General features: G+C 36.2%; 1 protein-coding gene and 1 pseudogene across 2 annotated transcripts in view; one reads left to right on the top strand and one right to left on the bottom strand.

Moving 5' to 3' along the window:
• SOS1 (SOS Ras/Rac guanine nucleotide exchange factor 1) overlaps positions 1–20561 on the bottom strand; it is a 155694-nt gene that overhangs the window by 121117 nt on the left and 14016 nt on the right. The window lies entirely within an intron of this gene.
• LOC136134100 (ubiquitin-ribosomal protein eS31 fusion protein-like) lies at positions 13950–14477 on the top strand (annotated as a pseudogene).

Below are 20561 nucleotides of genomic sequence, written 5' to 3'. Positions count from 1 at the left end.
AAGATGCCCATAGTTACCAACATATCAGCTATTAAATGTAAACCATTAAAAACTTTTATTAAAAAGAATACTTGTATTTTAAAATACTTTTATTTTTAAACTTGTATTTTTGCTGTAACCAAAGTATCCAGACTAAAACAGCTTAGTACTATGAATTGCTAAAAGGCATCACATACTCAAACTCTAAAAAAGAAACCACAGAAGAAATGTTTTCATTTATGCATGATATTTTTGTTCCACAGTGGTGACTATGTGAAAAAATTAAGAGCTACTTAATGGTAGAACGACAAAGTAAATTCTGTGAAAAGTTGAGTCCTTTAACACTTTAATCATTCTAAAAGGTAGAATTCACTCTACATACAACTGTTAATAAGTTATAAATAAGAGCATTAATTTATGTTTTTACCAACTTCATAATTGTTCAGCCTAAATACTGAATAGAAGACAAAAATCCAAGAAAGCAAAAGCAAACTAGAATTGGTTTATTATATAGATCTGAAAATAAGAACCAGAAATGGTTACTTATACTTTTCCCACTGGGCAAAGTTTTAAACTACCTCAGGTAAAATGCTAATATAACACAGATAACTTAAATATAGTCATAAAGAGATTTCACTACTTTCAAGCCTTGGTAATTTTACAGTACATATATTAAAGACTGAAATATTTGATTCCAAATTTCAAATAGGGTCAGTGGAATGAAAAATTACCTTTGCTAATAGAATCTGAAAATATAAAGTACCCTGGCTTAGAAAGGGGTAGAGTGGGTAATAGATAAATGTAATTTTTTTTTACTTCACTGGAGACCTTCTTTTTAAGAGTTAGTTTATGTAGCTATAGCTGCTATGAAAAATTAAGTAAAACTATCATTACCATCTAAAAAGTAGTACTTTATGAAATAATTTTACTAAACTTTCTAAGTCATTTCTATTTTAGAGCAACATAATACAACTTCAGCTGGGATAAAAATTTTTTTCACACAAAAAAATCATACACACATGCAAGAGTAGATTTCCTAAAAAGACTGGCTTGAATGCAGCCGGAGGAAAACACCACCTTACCTACATTAGAAAAACAATTAAACATCACCTTACCTACATTAGAAAAACAATTAAAATAACAGAAGATTTCTCATCTAAAACCAGGGAGGTCAGAAGGAAGTCAAATAATATTTTTTAGGTGCTAAATGAAAAGAGCTATCAACCCAGAATCCTATACCCAGTGAAAATACTGTTCTGGAATGAAGAGGAAATCAAAACATTCTCAAATGAAACAAAATTAAGAAAATTTGTTGCCAGCAGACCTACCCTAAAAGAATGGCTAAAAGAAGTTATCTAAACAGAAGGCAAACAACCAAAGGAAGGAATTTCAGAACACCAGGAAGGAAGAACAACATAAGAAAATATATAGGTAAATCCAATAGGCTTTCCTTCTCTTCTTCACTCTTCTAATTATGTTTGATTGTTGAAGCAAAATTATAACACTGTCTCATGTGGTTCTATACTAAGGCAATCATCCTATAAAGAGAATCGCATAAAGGGAGGGAGATAAAGTTTCTCTATGCTTCAATCAAACTGATAAAATGACACCAATAAGCTGTAATGAGTTATGCACAGTTTACCCTTGAACAATGTGGATTTGATCTGCATGGTTCTCCATGGTTATAGGGGGATATCTTTCAATAGTAAATACTTCACGGTCCATGGCTGATTGAACCTGGAGACTCGGAGCAACAGCAGATACTGGGGGCCAACAATAAGTTATGCACAAATTAACCCCTGCCTTGTTCAGGGGTTGACTGTACACATCATGTAACACTCAGAGCAGCCACACAAAAAGTGATACAAAGAAATACTCAAAAACACAATAAAGGAATCAAAATGGAATTCTAACAAATGTTCAAGTAACCCACAGTAAGGCAGGAAAAAGAAAACAGAAATGAAAAGCTGAACAAACAGAAAATAGCATCTAAAATGGCAGGCTAAAAACATGGAAACAACCTAAATGTCCACCGACACGACTGGATAAAAAAGATGTGGTACGTATATACAATGGAATATTACTCAGCCATAAAAAAGAAGGAAATAATGCTATTTGCAACACAGATGCAACTTAGAGATTATCATAGTGAAGTAAGTCAGAAAGAGAAAGGCAAATACCATATGATATCACTTATATGTGGAATCTAAAATATGGCACAAATGAATCTATCTACAAACAGAAACAGACTCATAGACATAAGAGAAGAGACTTGTGGTTGCCAAGGGTGGGGGGAAGAAGAGGGATGAACTGGGAATTTGGGGTTGGTAGATGCAAACTATCATATTTAGAATGGATAAACAACAAGGTCCTAATGTATAGCACAGGGAACTATATTCAATATCCTGTGATACACCATAACAGAAAAGAATATAAAAAAATAATGTATATATGTGTATAACTGAGTCACTTTGCTGTACAACAGAGATTGACACAACACTGTAAATCAACTATACTTCCATTAAATAAAAAATAGAAAAAAAACCCCACAGGCTAAGCCATAACACAGCAATAATTACACTGCATGAAAATGGTCATAGCAATTAAAAGCAGAGATTACAGTGTGGATTAAAAAACATGACCTAACCATGTACTATCTACATGATAGTCCCTTCAAATATAGTGATATAAATAGGATAAAAGTAAAGGAACAGAAAAAGATATATATCATGCAAGCATTAATCAAAGGAAAGCAGAAGTGGCAATATTAATGTCAGATAAAGTAGACTTCAAAACCAAGGAAATTTATTGGACAGAAAGGGACATTACACAATGATGAAAAGGCCAACCTATCAAGAAGACACAGCATTCCCATAGGCCTCCCTGGTGGCACAGTGGTTAAGAATCTGCCTGCCAATACAGGGGACACGGATTCAAGCCCTGGTCCAGGAAGATCCCACATGCTGCGGAGCAACTAAGCCCGTGCACCACAGCTACTGAGCCTGCACTCTAGAGCCTGTGAGCCACAACTACTGAGCTCACAAGTGACACCTACTGAGCCCGTGAGTCACAACTACTGAAGCCCACATGCCTAGAGCCCATGCTCCGCAACAAGAGAAGCCACTGCAATGAGAAGCCCGCGCACCACAACAAAGAGTAGCCCCCGCTCACCTCAACTAGAGAAAGCCCATGTGCAGCAACCAAGACCCAATGCAGCCATAAATAAATAAATAAATAAAGTAAAAACAAACAAAAAAAGAAGTAAGGCTTTACTTTATGGAAAAAAAAAAAAGAAGAAGACATAGCATTCCCAAATGTGTATCCACCAAACAACACATCTCTAAAATGTGAAGCAAAAACTGATAGAACTGAAAGGAGAATATAGAGACAAATCAACAGTTACAGCTGAACAATTCAAAACCCCTATCTGAACAATTAGTACAACTAGATAGAAAATCACCAAGAATCTGAAAGAACTCAACAACACCATCAGCCAACAAGAATTATTCAACATTCATAAAACACTCCATACAACAACAAAGGAAACCACATCCTTATCAAGTGCCCAAGCAACACAAAATAAGATAGAATATATTTTGGACTACAAAACAAATCTGAACAAATTTAAAAGAACTGAAATCAGAAAGAATATGTTCTCTGACCACAATAGAAACAAACTAGAAATCAGTAACAGAATGTTAACAGGAAAATCTCGAAACACTTGGAAACTAAACAACCCATTTCATTTCATTTCAGTATACTTGCTTTACAATGTTGTGTTAAGTTTCTGCTGTACAACAAAGTTAATCAGTTATAGGTATACATATATCCCCACCCTCTTGGACCTCTCCCATGCACCTCCCCCAACCCACCCATCTAGGTCATCACAGAGCACCGAGGTGAAGTCCCTATGGTATACAGCAGGTTCCCACTATTTGACACAAGGTAGTGTATATATGTCAATCCTAATCTCCCAGTTCATCCCACCCTCCCCTTCCCTTTGTGTCCACATGTCCGTTCTCTACATCTGCCTCTCTATTCCTGCCCTGCAAATAGGTTCATCTGTACCATTATTCTAGATTCCACATATATGTGTTAATATGTGATATTAGTTTTTCTCTTGTTGACTAACTTCACTCTGTATGACAGACTCTAGGTCCATCCACATCTCTACAAATGACCCAACTTCATTCCTTTTTATGGCTGAGTAACATTCCATTGTATATGTGTACCACACCTTCTTTATCCATTCCTCTGTTGATGGACATTTAAGTTGCTTCCATGTCCTGGCTATTGTAAATAGTGCTACAATAAACGCTGGGATCCATGTGTCTTTTTGCACTATGGTTTTCTCAGGGTATACACCCAGGAGTGGGATTGCTGGGTCATATGGTAGTTCTATTTTAGTTTTTTAAGGAACCTCCATACCATTCTCCATAGTGGCTGTATCAATTTACATTCCCACCAACAGTGCAAGAGGGATCCTTTTCTCTAAACCCTCTCCAACACTTATCCTTTGTAGATTTTTGATGATGGCCATTCTGACTAGTATGAGGTGATACCTCATTGTAGTTTTGATTTGCATTTCTCTAATAATTAGTGATGTTGAGCATCTTTTCATGTGCCTCTTGGCCATCTGTATGTCTTCTTTGGAGAAATGTTTATTTAGGTCTTCCACACATTTTTGGATTGGATTGTTTGTTGTTTTGATATTGAGTTGCATGAGCTGTTTTGTATATTTTAGAGATTAAGCCCTTGTCAATTGCTTCATTTGCAAATATTTTCTGCCATTCTGAGGGTTGTCTTTTCATCTTGTTTATGGTTTCCTTTGCTATGCAGAAGCTTTTAAGTTTAATTAGGTCCCATTTGTTTGTTTTTAGTTTAATTACTTCAAGAGGTGGTTCAAGAAAGACCTTGCTGTGATTTATAACAAAGATTTTTTTCCTATGTTTTCCTCTAAAGCTTTTGTAGTGTCCGGTCTTACATTTAGGTCTTTAATCCATTTTGAGTTTACTTTTGTGTATGGTGTTAGGGAGTGTTCTAATTTCATTCTTTTACATGTAGCTGTCCAGTTTTCCCAGCACCATTTATAGAAGAGACTGTCTTTTCTCCATTATATATTCTTGCCTCCTTTGTCATAGATTAGGTGACCATAAGCGCGTGGTTTATCGTTGGGCTTTCTATCCTGTACCATTGATCTATATTCTGTTTCTGTGCCAGTACCATACTGTCTTGATTACTGTAGCTTTGTAGTGTAGTCTGAAGTTGGGAAGCCTGACTCTTCCAGCTCCATTTTTCTTTCTTAAGATTGCTTTGGCTATCCAGGGTCTTTTGTGTTTCCATACAAATTGTAAAATTTTCTGTTCAAGTTCTGTGAAAAATACCATTGGTAGTTTGATAGGGATTGCAGTGACTCTGTAGATTGCTTTGGAAAGTACAGTCATTTTCACAATATTGATTCTTCCAATCCAAGAACATGGTGTATCTCTCCATCTGTTTGTGTCATCTTTGATTTCTTTCATCAGTGTCCTATAGTTTTCTGCATACAGGTCTTCTGTCTCCTTAGCTAGGTTTATTCCTAGGTATTTTATCCTTTTTGTTGGAATAGTAAATGGGATTGTTTCCTTAATTTCTCCTTCCAAACTTTTGTTGTTAGTGTATAGGCAAACTTTATCTTTTATTTATTTAATTTAAAAATATTGATTGATTGATTTGGCTGCATCGCGTCCTAGTTGTGGCATGCGGGATCTTTAGTGGCAGCATGCGAACTCTTAGTTGCAGCATGTGGGATCTAGTTCCCTGACCAGGGATTGAACCAGCCCCCTGCCTTGAGAGTGCGGAGTCTTAGCCACTGGACCACCAGGGAAGTCCCTCATCATTAGTGTATAGGAATACAAGAGATTTCTGTGCACTAATTTTGTATCCTGCAACTTCACCAAATTCATTGATTAGCTCTAGTAGTTTTCTGGTGGCATCTTTAGGAGTTTCTATGCATAGTATCATGTCATCTGCAAACAGTGAGAGTTTTACTTCTTCTTTTCCAATTTGGATTCCTTTTATTTCTTTTCCTTCTCTGACTGCCATGGCTAGGACTTCCAAAACTATGTTGAATAAGAGTGGCAAGAGTGGGCAACCTTGTCTTGTTCCTGATCTTAGTGGAAATGGTTTCGGTTTTTCACCATTGAGAATGATGTTGGCTGTGAGTTTGTCATATATGGCCTTTATTATGTTGAGGTAGGTTCCCTCTATGCACACTTATGGGTGTTGAATTTTGTCAAAAGCTTTCTCTGCATCTATTGAGATGATCATATGGTTTTATTCTTTAATTTCTTAATATGGTGTATCACGTTGATTTGCGTATGCTGAAGAATCCTTGCATCCCTGGGATAAACCACACTTGATCATGGTGTATGATCCTTTTAATATGTTGTTGGATTCTGTTTCCTAGCATATTGTTGAGGACTTTTACATCTATGTTCATCAGTGATACTGGCCTGTAATTTTCTTTATTTGTGATATCTTTGTCTGGTTTTGGTATCAGGGTGATAGTGGTTTGTAGAATGAGTTTGGGAGTGTTCTTCCCTCTGCAATTTTTTGGAAGAGCTTGAGTAAGATAGGTGTCAGCTCTTCTCTAAATGTTTAATAATATTTGCCTGTGAAGCCATCTGGTCCTGGACTTCTCTTTGTTGGAAGGTTTTTTGTTTTAATTTACCTATTTATTTTTGGCTGTGTTGGGTCTTCATTGCTGCATGTGGGCTTTCTCTAGTTGTGGCAAGCAGGGGCTACTCTTTGTTGTGGTGCGTGGGCTTCTCATTGTGGTAGCTTCTCTTCTTGCAGAGCACAGGCTTTAGGAACACAGGCTTCAGTAGTTGTGGCTCTTGGGCTCTAGAGTGCAGGCTCAGTAGTTGTGCTGCCCAGGCTTAGTTGCTCCACAGCATGTGGGACCTTCCCATACCAGAGATGGAACCCGTGTCCCCTGCATTGACAGGTGGATTCTTAACCACTGTGCCATGAGGGAAGCCCCTGCTGGAAGATTTTTAATTACAGTTTCAATTTCATTACTTGTGATTGGTCTGTTTATATTTTCCATTTTTTCCTGGTTCAGTCTTGGAAGGTTGTACCTTTCTAAGAATGTGTCCATTTCTTCCAGGTTGTCCGTTTTATTGGCATATAGTTGCTTATAGTAGTCTCTTATGATCCTTTTTATTTCTTCAGTGTCAGTTGAAATTTTACCTTTTTCATTTCTAATTTTATTGATTTGAAACCTCTCCCTTTTTTCCTTGATCAGTCTGGCTAAAGGCTTATCAGTTTTGTTTATCTTCTCAGAGAACCAGCTTTTAGTTTTATTGATCTTTGTTACTGTCTTCCTCATTTCTATTTTGTTTATTTCTGCTCTAACCTTTCTTTCCTTCTACTAACATTGGAGTTTTTCTTCTTTTTCTTCCTCCTCCTCCTCCTCTTCTTCTTCTTTCACTAGTTGCTTTAGGTGTAAGGTTAGATTGTTTGAGAGTTTTGTTTCTTGAGGTGAGATTGAATTGCTATAAACTGCCCTCTTAGAGCTGCTTTCGCTGTGTCTCACAGGTGTTGGGCTGTGGTGTTTTTGTTGTAGTTTGTTTCTATGTATTTTTTGACTTCCTTTTTGATTTCTTCAGTGACCTCTTGGTTACTTAGTAGTGTATTGTTTAGCCTCCACGTGTTTGTGTTTTTTATAGTTTTGTTTCCTGTAACTGATTTCTAATCTCATAGCATTGTGGTCAGAAAGATGCTTGATATGATTTCAATTTTCTTAAATTTACCGAGGCTTGATTTGTGACCCAAGATGTGATCTATCCTGGAGAATGTCTGGTGTGCAGTTGAGAAGAAAGTGTAATCTGCCACTTTCTGGTGGAATGTTCTTTAAGCATCAACTAAGTCTATCTGGTCTATTGTGCCATTTAAAGCTGTGTTTCCTTATTTATTTTCTGTCTGGATGATCTGTCCATTGGTGTAAGCGGGCTGTTAAAAAACCCCACTATTATTGTGTTACTGTCAATGTCCCCCTTTAGGTTAACATTCGCCTTATGCATTGAGGTGCTCCTATGTTGGGTGCATAAATATTTACAGTTGTTATATACCTTCTTCTTGGATTGATCCCTTGATCATTATGTAGTGTCCTTCCTTGTCTCTTGTAACAGTCTTTAACTTATTTTATTATTTTACTTTTTTAAACATCTTTATTGGAGTATAATTGCTTTTCAATGGTGTGTTAGTTTCTGCTTTATAACAAAGTGAATCAGTTATACATTTACATATGTTCCCATATCTCTTCCCTCTTGCGTCTCCCTCCCTCCCACCCTCCCTCTCCCACACCTCTAGGTGGTCAAAAAGCACCGAGCTGATCTCCCTGTGCTATGCAGCTGCTTCCCACTAGCTATCTATTTTACGTTTGGTAGTGTATATATGTCCATACCACTCTCTCACTTTGTCACAGCTTAACAGTCTTTATTTTAAAGTCTATTTTAACTGATATGAGTATTGTTACTCCAGCTTTCTTCTGATTTCCATTTGCATGAAATATATTTTTCCATCCCCTCACTTTCAGTCTGTATGTGTCCCTAGGTCTGAAGTGGGTCTATTGTAGACAGTGCATATACAAGTCTTATTTTTGTATCCATTCAGCCAGCCTGTGTCTTTTGGTTGGAACATTTAATCCATTTACATTCAAGGTAATTATTGATATGTATGTTCCTATTACCCTTTTCTTAATTGTTTTGGATTTTTTTGTGTGTGGGTCTTTTTCTTCTCTTGTGATTCCCTCCTAGAGAAGTTCTGTTAGCATTTGTGGTAAAGCTGGTTTGGAGGTGCTGAATTCTCTTAGCTTTTGCTTGTCTGTAAAGCTTTTGATTTCTCCGTCGAACCTGAGTGAGATCCTTACTGAGTAGACTAATCTTGGTTTTAAGTTTTTCCCTTTCATTACTTTTAATATATCCTGCCACTCCCATCTGGCCTGCATTGTTTCTGCTGAAAAATCAGCTGACAACCTTATGGGGATTCCCTTGTATGTTATTTGTTGCTTTTCACCTTGCTGCTTTTAATACTTTTTCTTTGAATTTAACTTTTGTTAGTTTGATTAATATGTGTCTCGGCATGTTTCTCCTTGGGTTTATCCTGTATGGAACTCTGTGCTTCCTGGACTTGGCTGACTATTTCCTTTTCCATGTTAGGGAAGTTTTCGACTATAACCTCTTCAAATATTTTCTCAGACCCTTTCTCTTTCTCTTCTTCTTCTGGGACTCTTATAATTTGAATGTTGGTGCATTTAATGTTGTCCCAGAGGTCTCTGAGACTGTGCTCATTTCTTTTCATTCTTTTTTCTTTATTCTGCTCCTCAGCAGTTATTTCCACCATTCTATCTTCCAGCTCACTTATTTTTCTGCTTCAGTTGTTCTACTGAGTCTTTCTAGTGTATTTTTCATTTCAATTACTGTGCTGTTCATCACTGTTTGTTTGTTCTTCAGTTCTTCTACGTCCTTGTTAAACATTTCTTGTATTTTCTTGATCCATGCCTCCATTCTATTTCCTAGATTTAAGATCACCTTTACTATCATTACTCTGAATTCTTTTTCAGATAGGTTGCTTATTTTCTCATTTATTTGGTCTTGTAAGTTTTTACCTTGCTCCTTTGTCTGTACCATATTTTTTTGTCATCTCATTTTTCTTGATAGGTGGGGCTGTGCTCCTGTCTTGCTGGTTGTTTGGTCTGAGGCATCCAGCACTGGAGGTGGCAGGCAGTTGGGTGGAGCCAGGTCTTGGTGCCAAGATGAGGACCTCCGGGAGAGCTCATACCGATTAATATTCCCTGGAGTCTGAGGTTCTCTGTTAGTCCAGTGGTTTGGACTTGGCACTCCCACCACAGGAGCTCAGGCCTGACAACAGGCATCTCAGAATTGGATCCACTGTCCAGCCTCGTGGTTGTACTGAGACACCGTGCTGAGCCATTGTTTGTCATCCAGAAAATTGTCTCAGTCCGGCCAGCCCGTGGCTGCTGCCAGAGCCTGTGTACACCAGGTGGCCACACACATGTACAGCAGGCACCCAGAGTATCCACAGCCGCCACTCAGCTCTCTAAACAACACACTTTATATAAACAATCTATGGATCAAAGAGGAATTATCAGGGGAAATTTTAAAATACATATAACAGAACTAAAGGAAAATGAAAATACAGCATAGCAAAATTTGTGAGACATAGGTAAAACAGTGCTGAGAAAGAAATTTAAAAAAAGAAAAGCCTCAAATCAAAAGGAAAAGCCACAAGTCAATAACCTAAGTTTCCACCTCAAGAATCTCAAAAAAAGAAGAGCAAACTAGAAGCAAAGCAAGAGAAAGGAAGGAAATAATAAAGATACAGTAGAAATTAATAAAACTGAAAACAGAAAAACAGAGAAAAATCAGTGAAACAGTTGGTTCTTTTAAGAGATCAAAAACTGACAACCAACCAAAAGGATGCATGCACCCCAATGTTCACTGCAGCACTAGTTGTAACAGCCAGAACATAGAAGCAACCTAAATGACCACTGACAGAAGAATGGATAAAGAAGATGTGGATAATATATACCATGGAATATTAGCCATAAAAAGGAACAAAATAGCGCCATTTGCAGATATGTGGATGGACCTAGAAATTGTCATACAAAGTGAAGTAAGTAAGAAAGAGAAAAACAAATATTGTATAAAATTGCTTATATGTGGAATCTAGAAAAGTGGTACAGATGAACTTATCTACAAAGCAGAAATGGAGTCACAGATGTAGAGAACAAACTTACGGTTACCATGGGGGAAAGGGGAAGGTGGGATGAACTGGGAGATTGGGACTGACATATATATACTACTATGTATAAAACAGATAACTAATGAGAACCTACCGTATAGCACAGGGAACTCCACTCAATGATGTGTGGTGACCTAAATGGGAAGGAAATCTAAAAAAGAGTGGATATATGTATACGTATAACTGATTCAGTTTGCTATACAGCAGAAGTTAACACAACATTGTAAAGCAACTCTACTCCAATAAAAATTAATTTTTAAAAAAATCAACAAACATCTAGCAAGATTGACAAAGGAAAATAAGTGAAGACACAAATTACCAACATAAGGAATAAGTCAGGAATGAAACATGAACATCTCTACACACCCTGCAACTACGAAAGGACAGTAAGGAAACACTATTCAAATATTTGACAAACATAATTTAGTGCTATGCATAATCTCTTTTAAAAGTTTGTTATTAGGCAACTGTTTAAAAATGTTAAATGCTTTGTATGATTTAATCTTTTGATTGAACATTTTCTTCAGAGAGCTATAAAGCTAAAAGATTATAATTTTCATCATAAAACCATGAAGAATGTTTCATCCTTATACTGTTCGGGTGTCTAGGGGAGCCTTTCTAATCCTAACAACTCGTCACCAACATATAACGATGATTTAGAAGAAATGAACCAATTTCTCACAAAATGAAACAAAACAAAAAACTACCACAACTTACCCAATATGAAGTAAATAATTTGGATAGGGCTTCCCTGGTGGCGCAGTGGCTGAGAGTCCGCCTGCCGATGCAGGGGACACGGGTTCGTGCCCTGGTCCGGGAAGATCCCACATGCCATGGAGTGGCTAGGCCCATGAGCCATGGCCGCTGACCCTGCGCGTCCGGAGCCTGTGCTCCGCAACGGGAGAGGCCACAACAGTGAGAGCCCCGCATACCGCAAAAATAATAATAATAATTTGGAGAGTCCTATACCTATTAAATAAATAAATTGAAGTGGTGATTTCAAAACATCCAAAAACCTCTCCAGGTCCAGATGGTTTCACTGAAAATTATAGCAAACTTTTAAAGAATTAACACCAATTTTCCACAATCTCTTCTAGAAAATAAAATTGAAGGGCATACTTTCAAATTCATTTTATTAAGCTAGTATTACCCTGATTTAAAAAAAACAAAAAAAACAGATAAACACAGAATAAAAAAGGAAAACTACAGACCAACATCCTTCATAATTACAGATCCTTAACAAAATATTAGCAAATCAAATTTGGCAATACACAAAAAGAATCATACACTATGACCAAGCAGAGTTTATTCCAGGGATGCAGGTCTAGACCAATATTCTAAAACCAACCAATGTAATCCACCACATTAAAAAGCTAAAGAAAAAAACCACATAATTCATCTCAATTGAGGTAAATAAGAAGAGTATTTGACAAAACTCAGTACCCATTCATGCAGAAAAAAAAAACCTCTCAGAGAAAGAGGAATAAGAGGGAACTTCTTCAACTTGATAAAGAGCATCTACAGAAACGTATATTTAACATACACTTAAGAGTGAAAGACTGAATACTTTCCCCTTAAAACTGGGGAAAAAGACATAATGTCCCCTCTCAACATACTCATTGAACATAGTGCTGAAAGTTCTTGCCAGTGCAATAAAACAAGAAAAGGATATAAAAAACACAAATTTGAAAGGAAAAAATAAAACCATCTCTATTTGTCAGCTACATGATTGGGTAGAAACTGCAAAGAATCTACAAAAGCAAAAAAAAAAAAAAAAACCTAGAACAAACAAGTGAATTCAGTATGGTCATAAGATAAACATGTAAAAAAAATCAACTCTATTTGCAATGAACACATGGACACACAAAATAAAATATTATAATAAAAAAAACCTCACAAACCCAAAATATTAGGTACAAATCTAACAAAACAAGCACAAGATTTGTATGCTAAAAATGGCAAAATATTGATGAAGGAAACCAATCTAAATATAAATGAAGAGACATTCAATGTTCATGGAATGGGAGACTCAACATAGTAAGGATGTCAATTCTCCCACTCCCCTCATATTAATACATGGGTTTAGCACAACTCCTACCAATATCCCAAGAAAGATTTTGTGTAGATATTGACAAGATTATTCTAAAATTTATATGAAAAGGGAAAGTAACTAGAATTACTAAAATTCTAATTTGGGAAAAGAATAAAATGAAAGGAACCATCCTACCCAATTTCAAGACCTATTTTACAGCTATAGTAATAAAAACTGTGTAGCATTGGCAGATAGAGAGAAACACATGGAACAGAAGAGAGAACCTAGAAATAGACCCATAAAAATATGCCCAATTTTTGACAAAAGTACAAAAGCAATTCAATGAAGGAGGGACTGCCTTTCCAACAAATGGTGCTGGAGCAAATGGACATCCATAGGCCAAAAAATGCACTTCAACTTAAGTCTCATACCTTATGCAAAAATAACACAAAATGTATCATGGACTTAAATGTAAAATGTAATACTATAAAGCTTTTAGGAAAAAAATACACGAAAAAAATTTCAGGGTCCATGGATATTCAAAGAGTACTTAAGACTTGACACCAACCCATAAAAGAAAAATACTGATAGGGACTTCCCTTGTGGTCTAGTGGGTAAGATTCCACGCTCCCAATGCAGGCGGCCCGGGTTTGACCCCTGGTTGGGGAACTAGATCCCGCGTGCATGCTGCAACTAAGAGTCCACATGCCACAACTAAGGAGCCCACATGCCGCAACTAAAATGGTCCTGCATGCCGCAACAAAGATCCCGTGTGCCACAACTAAGACCCAGCGCAGTCAAAATAAATAAATAAATAAATATTTTTTAACAAGTAAAATACTGATAAATTGGACTTCACCAAAATTTAAATCTTTTGCTCTGAGAAAGCCCCTGGAAAGTGGATAAAAAGACAAGGTAAGTAGTGGGACAAAACATTTCCAAGCCACAGGCCCAACAAAGTATTAGCATCCAAAATATATAAAGACCTCTCAAAACTCAACAGTAAAAGAGCAAACAATTAGAAAATGGGCAAGAGACATGAAGAAACATTTCACTCATATGTGATAGGACATATATACAAGTTTTTGCTACAAGTGTTTATAATACAAAAAGACAGAAAGTGACCTCAATGTTTCTCAATAAGGGACTAGTTAGCTTTTGGATCTGCCACCTGCGGCAGAACTGCCGCCAAGGTGCAGATTTTCATGAAGACCTTCCAGGGATGACCATCACTCTTGAAGTTGAACCCTCAGATACAACAGAAAATGTAAAGGCCAAGATCCAGGATAAGGAAGGAATTCCTCCTGACCAGCAAAGACTGATCTTTGCTGGCAAGCAAGTGGAAGATGGACGTACTTTGACTACAACATTCAAAAGGAGACCACTCTTCATCTTAATGTTGAGACTTCATGGTGGTGCTAAGAAAAGGAAGAAGTCTTACACCACTCTCAAGAAGAACAAGCATAAGAGAAAGAAGGTTAAGCTGGCTGTCCTAAAATACTATAAGGTGGAGGAGAATGGCAAAATCAGTCGCCTTCGTCGGGAGTGCCCTTCAGATGAACGTGGTGCTGGAGTTTTTATGGTGAACCACTTTGACACACAGTATTGTGGCAAATGTTGTCTTACCTATTGTTTAAAGAAACCAGAAGACAAGTAATTGTGCACTAGTTAATAAAAGACATGACCTAATTAAAAAAAAAGAGACTAGTTAAATTATAGTACAACTAAATAATAGTATGTAGCCATAGAAAAGAATAAAGGTGATAATCTTAACTGCTATGCTCTCCAAAATATACTGAAAAGGGGGGAAAAAACAAAGATACTAAAAAAAGGTGTACCAAACACACACACACACATACACCACACACATATATACACATACACAAGCTTATCATGAAAAAATCTCTACACAAGAAACTTGTAAATTGGTTACCCCTGCGTAGAATGCAAGAACAGTGGAGCAGAGGAGTGAGATGGAAGATTTTCACTGTATAATCTTTTGAGCTTTGAATTTTGTGATTGTGTTCTATAAGTTAAAATAACTTTTATAAAGCATTATGGTTTTTAATTTAAAAAATGAAATAGGATACTTTTTATATTTGTCATGTTCAATATTGAAAAGTATATTAACTATATAAAAATGTAAATATGAAAAACATTTGAAAAAATTACCAAGGACTAAGATGAGTTTATAAATTAACTGTATTTTCAAGAATTTGCTACTATGGATTATTAAATGTTGATGAGTTCAATAGCAAACATGTTAGCGTAAAAATGTAAAGTAGCAACACAACTAAGAACACTGTGGTGGGACTGCCCTGGTGGTGCAGTGGTTAAGAATCCACCTGCCAATGCTGTCCTAAACGCCCAAAGCCTTGTCACCCTCCAAAATACACTGAATGTGCTTAAATAATCCACTGTCTCCCTTTCCACCCACTAAGACTCTCAATCTCTCATGAACAGGTGTGATTTCAGTTACAGATATTGAGAAAGGCACTCTAAATAAACTAATGTAAACAACATGTAGCTTATATTTTCCTAAAGGTACAGTTGGCCATTCAACTCGGGGTTTAATCCACATATAGCTTAAGAGCAGGCCTTCCATATCCACGGTTCCACTGCATCTGCAGATTCAACTAACCACCAAGTGTTGTACTGTAGCATTTACTACTGCAAAATATCCATGTATAAGTGTACCCATACAGTTCAAACCTGTGTTGTTCAAGGGTCAACTGTATTTGTGATTTTATAAAGAAGTATATTTGTTAATTTAAATGAAAGTACAACTGATAGAATTTCACAGACTACTACTTTAAAAAACGAAGATGTTTAAGAAATAATGAAGTAGCCTGTATCTATTCAGGAGTACTTCTTAGCCTAGCCTTAGCTCCTCAAAGTTATGTTATGTATGCGTATATATCTAGAACATAGTTAATTCAACCATTTATCCAATGATTAAGAAGATTTACACATTTGTGCTGCATTATTTTTTTGAAGATACTATATTAGTTCTTTAAATGATATCTATATTTGGAACTATCTTATCATTCACTATATTATAAACACTTTGATGCAAAATCCTGGTTATCCTTTTACTACCCTATGAAGCCAATCACAAGATTTTGCATACAGAAGCTCCTCAAATATTTCTTGAATTTAATTGGGTTCTCCAGTGGAACAGAGTAACAAGGGTTCTGAAAGTACCTCTCTGCTTGTTAAGTCAAGAACTAAGAATTTTAAAAACCAAATACTAGGACACAACTAATTTAAACCAAATACAAATTATTTTCTTGTGAAAAGCAGAAAACTTTATCTTACATAGCACAATGGACAAATCTCAGGGTATAGATCCGAATTTTACTCTAATTATTAGTGCTATGTCCCACTGGCAATTCACAAGGTGTTACAAGAGTGCACCAGCACAGAGCCAACCTGTACAGACTGGGAGAGGTTTCTGTTGTTGTTTGTTTGGTTGATTTTTTTAGCTCCTGGAGCTCAAAGAAATCTCTGTCAAAATACTATGGAAACACAGGCTAAGTAACAGAGACTCCAGTGATTATACACACCAAGGAATACTGTGTTTGAAAAAAAACAATCACTTATGAAACTCATTAAACAAACATATTGCTAACCTTCAACAATCAAAACCAAATAAAAACAAACAATAAAACAGCAAGCCCTGGCGAAAGGGAAGAATCTGATTTCAATAGTTACCATATTATAGTATTCAAATGCCCAGTTTTAAAAAAAGGAAAAAAATCACATAGCATACAAAAAAACAGGAAAGTATGGCATGTTCAAAGGAACAAAATTAACTGAGAGAAACTGGCTAAGGAAGCCCAGACATCAGACTAACTAGGCAAAAACTTTCAAACAACTGACTTAAATATGCTCAAAATGCTTTTTTAAAAAATAGTAAACAAAACCTAAGGGACCTGTGGGATAACAAGTAGACCAGAACATGCATTATGGGAGTCCCAGAAGGAGAAGAGAGAAAGGGACAGAAATAACATTTGAGGAAATAATGGCTGAAAACACCCCAAATCTGATGAAATACATTAATCTACAAATTCAAAAAGTTCAATAAAATCTAAGTAGGATAAATTCCAAGAAACACACACCAAGGCACATTATAATCCAACTGTCAAAAACAAAGACAAAAAACCCTAAAAGCAGCAGGAGAAGCAACTCTTCATGTACAAGGGGTCCTCAATAAGATCAGCAGCTTATTTCTTATCAGAAACCGCGGAGGCCCAAATACAGTAGGATGGCATATTTAAGTGTGGAAAGAAAAAAAATGTCAACCAAGAATTCTATATCTGGCAAAACTGTCCTTCAAAATGAGGTACAGGGCTTCCCTGGTGGCGCAGTGGTTGAGAGTCCGCCTGCCGATGCGGGGGACACGGATTTGTGCCCCGGTCCGGGAAGATCCCACATGCCGCGGGGTGGGCTGGGCCCGTGAGCCATGGCCACTGAGCCTGCGCGTCCGAAGCCTGTGCTCCACAACGGGAGAGGCCACGGCAGTGAGAGGCCCACGTACCGCAAAAAAAAAAAAAAAAAAAATGAGGTACAAATTAAGATGTTGCCAGATAAACAAAAGCTGAGGGTGTTCACTACCATCAGACCTGCCCTACAAGAAGTGCTAAAGATAGTCCTTCAAGCTGAAATGAAAGGACACTAAACAGCAACTCAGTCATATGATGAAATAAAGGTCTCTAGTAAAGGTAAATACACTGGCAAATATAAAAACGAGTATTACTGTATATTTGGTTTCTAACTTTGCTGTATTTCCTATAGGATTTCAAAGACAAATGCATAAAAAATAACTGAGTCCATGATACTGGATACACAATGTATAAAGATGTAATTTGTGACGACAGCAACATAAGGGGGTAAGACTGAGCTGTATGTTACTGAAGTTAAGTGCACATCAATGCAAACTAAACTGTTATAAATTTAGGACATTAAATGTAATTCACCACAAAGACAATATCTAAAAAATACACACAAGCGATGTCCCTGGTGGTCCAGTAGTTAAGACTCCGCCAGGTTCTATCTCTGGTCAGGGAACTAGATCCCCCATGCCATAACTAAGAACCAACATGCCACAACTAAAGATCCTGCATGCCATAACTATGACTCAGAGCGGCCAAATAAATATTTTTTAAAAATACACACAAAAGGAAATGAGAAGGAAATGAGAATGGTTCACTACAATAAACTAATTAGAAAAAAAAACAAGAAGGCAGTATGTAATGGAGGAAATGAGCCACAAAAAAGGTATAAAATTTCACAACAAAACAGCAAAATGATGGCAGAGGTCCTTCCTTATCAGCCATTAACTTTAAATTTAATTGGGTTAAACTTTCCAATCAAAGCCAGATTGGCAGGATGGATTAAAAAACATGATCCAACTATATGCTGCCTATAGAGACTCACTTTATACACAAAAGTATAAATAGTTTCAAAGCGAAAGGATGGAAAAAGACATTCCATGAAAACAGAAAACAAAAGAGTATTAGTGTGGTTATTCTAATATCAGACGAAATAGGCATTAGATCAAAAACTGTTACAAGAGACAAAGAAGGACATTTTATTTTGAAAAAAGGGTCAATTCATCAAGAAGATAAAACAATTGTAAACATATATGTTAACATATACACACCACTATATATAAAATAGATAACCAACAAGTACCTACTGTATAGCACCCAGAACTACAGTCAATATCTTGTAACAACCTATAAGGGAAAAGAATCTGAAAAAGAATACATACACACACACACACACACACACACAACTGAACCACTGTGCTGTGCACCTGAAACTAACACAACATTATAAATCAACTATACTTCAATAAAATTTCTTTTAAAAACAAATAAATATATATGCACAAACAACAGACCCCCAAAAGATATGAAGTAAACATTGACCAAACTGAAGGGAGAAATATTAGTTCAATACACCAATTTCAATAACACAACATCTAGATAGAAGGTCAATAAGGAAGTAGAGGACTTGAACACTATAATCCTAACAGACATATAGAGAACACTTTACCCAGTAACAGTAGAATACACATTCTTCTCAGGTACGTATGGAACATTCTCCAGGATAAGCCATATGTTATGCCACAAAACAAAGACTCAATAAATTTAAAAAGACTGAAATCAGACAGAACCTTTTCTGACTAAGAATAAAGATAGAAATCAACAACTGCGGGAAAACTGGAAAACTCACAAATATGTAGAAGTTAAACAACACATTCTTAAACATCCAAAGGTTCAAAGAAGAAATCCTAAGGGAAATTAGAAAATACTTAGGGAAAACACAACATACCAAAACTTAAAGGATACAGCAAAAGCAGCACTTGGATGGATATTTATGACTATAAATGTCTACGTTAAAAAAGAAAAAAGATATCAACAACCTAACTTTACATGTCGGGGTACTAGAAAAGAAATTAAACTCAAAGCTAGGAAATAATAAAAATTAGAGATAAATGAAACAGAGAACAGAGAAACAACAGACAGAATCAATGAAACCAAAAGCTGCTTCTTTGAAAAAAACCAGCAAAATTGACAAACCTTTTATAGACCATCTAAGAAAAAGAAAAGACAAAAATAACTAAAATCAGAAATGAAAGTGGGGACATTATTACCACTGCCCTCACAGAAATAAAACAGATTGTAAGAAAATACTATGAACAATTACACACCGAAAAACTAGATAATACAGAATAAATGGACAAATTCCTAGAAACACACAAATTAACCTAAACTGACTCAAGAAGAAATTTAAAATCTCAACATATAACAAGAAATCAGTAATCAAAACCTGACTCAGTAATCAAAACCTTCCAACAAGGAAAGATGCAGGACCAGACAGCAGCACTGGTGAACTTTACCCAACATGTGAAGAATTCCAAAAAAACAGAAGAAGGAACAGTTCTTAACTCATTCTGTGAAGCCAGCATTACCTTAATACCAAAGGCAGATAAAGACATCATGAGAAAATTACAGACCGATATGCTTTATGAGTATAGATGCAAAAATTCTTAACAGAATACTAGCAAATTGAATCCAACAGCATATTAAAACAGCACTTCGACCAACTGGGATTTATCCCAAGAATGCAGAAGCAATTCAACATTTTAAAAAAATCAATATAATAGACATTAATAGAATAAAGGAAAACACACATGATCACTCAATTAACTCAGAAAAGGCATTTGACAAAACCCAACATCCTTTCATGATAAAAACACTCCTAAAATTAGAAATAGATGGGAACTTCCTCAACATGACAAAGGGCATCTATGAAAAACCCACAGCTAAACTGAAAGCTTTCACCCCAAGATCAGGAATAAGACTAGGATGCCCACTTTACCACTGCTATTCAAAACTGTACTAGATGTTCTAGCCAGAGCAATCAAACAAGAAAAAGAAATAAAAGGCATCCAAATGGAAAGGAAGAAGTAAAACTATTTTTATTTACAGATGACATCATCCTATATGTAGAAAAGTCCTGAAGAATCCATAAGAAAGTTACCAGAGCTAGTAAATTAATTTAGCAAAGTTGCAGAACAAAAATCAACACACAAAAAGCTGTTGTGTTTTACACCTACAAGGTACAATCTGAAAAGGAAATTAGGAGTGTAATTCCATTTAGCAACTAAAAGAATAATAGCATCTAAAAGAATAAAATATCTAGGAATGGATTTACCCAAAGAGGTGGA

The sequence above is a fragment of the Phocoena phocoena genome, chromosome 14, assembly GCF_963924675.1.
Source record: "Phocoena phocoena chromosome 14, mPhoPho1.1, whole genome shotgun sequence".
NCBI lineage: Eukaryota > Metazoa > Chordata > Mammalia > Artiodactyla > Phocoenidae > Phocoena > Phocoena phocoena.
This window is presented reverse-complemented; position numbering and strand designations above follow the sequence as displayed.